Source organism: Apis dorsata, unplaced genomic scaffold, assembly GCF_000469605.1.
Source record: "Apis dorsata unplaced genomic scaffold, Apis dorsata 1.3 scaffold_8, whole genome shotgun sequence".
In the NCBI taxonomy this organism is placed as follows: Eukaryota; Metazoa; Arthropoda; class Insecta; order Hymenoptera; family Apidae; genus Apis; species Apis dorsata.
The window spans coordinates 226,613-230,381 of record NW_006263311.1 but is presented as its reverse complement, the minus strand read 5'-3'; the positions used below and the strand labels follow the sequence as shown (position 1 = coordinate 230,381).

The 3,769-nt window shown below is 37.2% G+C and overlaps 1 protein-coding gene across 2 annotated transcripts in view; it reads right to left on the bottom strand.

Moving 5' to 3' along the window:
- LOC102681753 (zwei Ig domain protein zig-8-like) overlaps window positions 1–3,769 on the bottom strand; it is a 67,080-nt gene that overhangs the window by 61,583 nt on the left and 1,728 nt on the right. The window lies entirely within an intron of this gene.

The window sequence follows — 3,769 nt, the reverse complement described above, 5'->3', positions numbered from 1 at the left end:
TAAAATAGTTATCCTATCATCCTTTTTATTAAATTTTGAATTAAAAAAAAAAAAAAAAAGAAAAAATTTCCAATCCAATTTAATTAATTCCTTCCTAGTTTTCAATCAATTTTCAATTTTGTTTCCTCCATCTCAATTATCAGTTACATAGCTCTATAATAATTCTAGCAATAATAAAAGCAAACATGGGATGATTGGATAGAGAAGACGAAATTGTTGTTACGATATCTATGACATGGAACCAGAATAATAATAACCCCTAGCCAATTTAAAATTATTCTTTCGAACGAACGTTCGAAAAACCATGACGATCCCGATCGTTGGTCTTTTGCGTTGTTTTCGCCAAAAGCGGAAGCACACTTTCATTCGATTAATTAAATTCAAAGCGATAGTTGGCGATTAACCGATATTCCGTCGATTTCGATCGAAAGGCAACAACAAGAGCGGAAAAGCGAGGGACAAAAATTCACCGTGATCGATCGTTCTCGCAATGGCATAGACCGATCGGTCCTTGGTAATCTGCTCTTTGCCCATTGTACAGGGAACGCATCAGAGCTACGAACAATTCTATGTCCATCACCGTAACGCATTGCCTATATTTCGAAATAACCCGACCCGACCGATCGATGAAATCCAATTGCCAAAATTATATTTCCGGTTAACGAAGATGGATCGTTATTATTCGAAATCGTGGCCCTTGCCTGCGCTTTTTCTTTCCTTACTTTTCGTCAAACTTAATAACATCGATGCTGTTTATCTTAATCACAGGGATTAAAATATCGTCCATGCCCAATTTTACATTTTATGGGTAGTGAAGAGTTGGGGAAAAATACGAGAAGAGGATACTTAACAAGAAGATTATACGTTGCTTTCAGAATTCTTCTCTTGTCAAAAGCAAAGCTAAGGACGATAGCTTGAGATTTTACACCGAACCTATCATATTGCTATTATCATATTGCTAATAATGATGACGTTATTATGCTGAAAATATTGTAACAATGGAAATTGGTAGAGCGAAAAGATTTTCGTTGAATCTATGTGTTAGTCGATAACAAAATTAATTGGCGAAATTAGTGGAACATATATATATATAGACTTGAGATTTTAGGCTTTGTGGGGCATGCTGAGGTCGATGTTAATGGACAGTGAAATTGGTAGAGGGGATTTTAAGGCCTACTGTCGTAATCGTTGTAATCCGCGACCAACGTCGAAAACAATGCTGTGAACAGGAAAATTAGTCAAATGAAGGGATTTCAGGAACCCCAATGAATCTGGTGTTTTGTTTATACGCAGGCAATAACGACGTTAATGGCAAAGCTGTGCGCTTCGAAACCGGCGGTGCGAGAATTTGGAATTCTAGGCTTCTCACTAGGATCTATTATATTGGGAATTTATTCGCGAGTAATGTTGAGCAAAGCCGCTAGTGGAGTGGAAACTCGAGGAAGCTTCACTTTAGGACAGTGTTACGCGGGGCAGCACAGAGGACGAAGTTATGGGCAACAAAATTAATGAACTCGGGGGTTGAGACTTTAGGCCTTACTAAGCTTACTGTTACCCACAGCTGCCAACTGCTCCACTACCACAATTACTATCGTACCTAGCAACGAATTTGCTCAACAGCAGTTTGACCTTGAGTTTCCTAAACGGACAACTCTTTAATTTTCCCCTAAACGACCGATCTTCGAGTTTAGAGCAAAAATTTCGAGTTCCAAATTGCTCAACAGTTTGATCTTGAATTTCCTAAACAGACAACTCTTTAATTTTCTTTCAAACGATCGATTTTCGAGTGTAGAGCAAAAATTTCGAGTTCTAAATTGCTCAACAGCAGTTTGATCTTGAATTTCCTAAACGGACAACTCTTTAATTTTCCCCTAAACTTTCGATCGTAGAGCAAAAATTTCGAGTTCTAAATTGCTCAACAGCAGTTTGATCTTGAATTTCCTAAACGGACAACTCTTTAATTTTCTTCCAAACGATCGATTTTCGAGTGCAGAGCAAAAATTTCGAGTTCTAAATTGCTCAACAGCAGTTTGATCTTGAATTTCCTAAACAGACAACTCTTTAATTTTCTTTCAAACGATCGATTTTCGAGTGTAGAGCAAAAATTTCGAGTTCTAAATTGCTCAACAGCAGTTTGATCTTGAATTTCCTAAACAGACAGATCTTTAATTTTCCTCTAAACAACCGATCATCAAGTATAGAGCAAAAATTACAGCAGTTTGATCTTGAGTTTCCTAAACAGACAACTCTTTAATTTTCTGCCAAACGATCGATTTTCGAGTGTAGAGCAAAAATTTCGAGTTCCAAATTGCTCAACAGTAGTTTGATCTTGAATTTCCTAAACAGACAACTCTTTAATTTTCTTTCAAACGACCGATCGTCGAGTGTAGAGCAAAAATTTGTGTAGAATTCCAAATTGCTCAACAGTAGTTTGATCTTGAATTTCCTAAACAGACAACTCTTTAATTTTTCCCTAAACTTTCGATCATAAAGCAAAAATTACAGCAGTTTGATCTTGAGTTTCTTAAACAAACAACTCTTTAATTTTTTGCCAAACGATCGATTTTCGAGTGCAGAGCAAAAATTTCGAGTTCCAAATTGCTCAACAGCAGTTTGATATTGAATTTCCTAAACAGACAACTCTTTAATTTTCCCCTAAACTTTCGATCGTAGAGCAAAAATTTCAAGAAACGTTCCAAATTCGAAAGGATACGATACATTACGTAATAAAAATAAGATTGTTATTCCAGAAGAGATTCCAAAAAGAAAATCGTCCCCTTGGTTTTCATTCGAAAAGAAAAAAGAAGAAGACAACTTCTGTTTCCAATTGAAAGAAATATTGCGATTCACGGTAGAAAATTGTAATCCGAGGGAAGCACATCCTTCTAGCGATAATTATAGCGAGATTGCAGAGCATTTATCGATCATTACGAAAAACGAAATTGACCATTATCGAAAAAGCACGTCCCGTTTCGGATAAGCGGGATACGGTGTACGAAATGCTTCGATTAAAACTAGAACGTTACGTTACCGTCGCTCATTTAATCCTAGAGGGAAGACACGCGATGTATGCTGATATCGATATCAACGTTGATGGACAATTTCGCGTCACGTGAAAATAAAAACAATTAACGATCCTCTCCCTTCTTTTTTTTTTCCTTTTTTTGCAACGGAATCGTTGACCTTTCGTTCTTTTTCAAAAAAAAAAAAAGGAAATCCGTAAAACACTCGTTTTTTCCGTACGGTAAAATCGTCTCGTACAAAGAGAATCGTAATCCGCGAATCGTTACAAGGATTGAAACGAATTTCTTTCTGTTCAACAATTCAAAAAATCGCGAACGAGATCGAATAACGAAGGAAAGGACGAATACTCTTTCCGACGATTCACTCGCTTGACTCGGAAACAATAGCGAGGATGTAGCGAATCTCCCTCGATTATACGCGTATGTTTAAATTTCCAAAAGTTTTGCTTATTATTCGGCGAGGGAAAATTTTGCACGGAATCTTAGGATACACTCCGCTTTACCGATTTTCCGCGTAGAAACACAGCCCTCTTCCCTGCTATCCTTCTCCTAGAGTATCCTAGCCCGGGGCAGAATTTCGAAATTAAATTACAAAATCAACGTGGTGGTGGTGGTGGTGGTGATGGTCCCTATGCATCGATGTACACGGTGGTCCACGTTCTGCTAGATAATATAGTAATTTCATTGTTAAAACGGAAAACAAAGTTACGTAATTAGTTTCAATGTATGCCCGTATTACATAATGT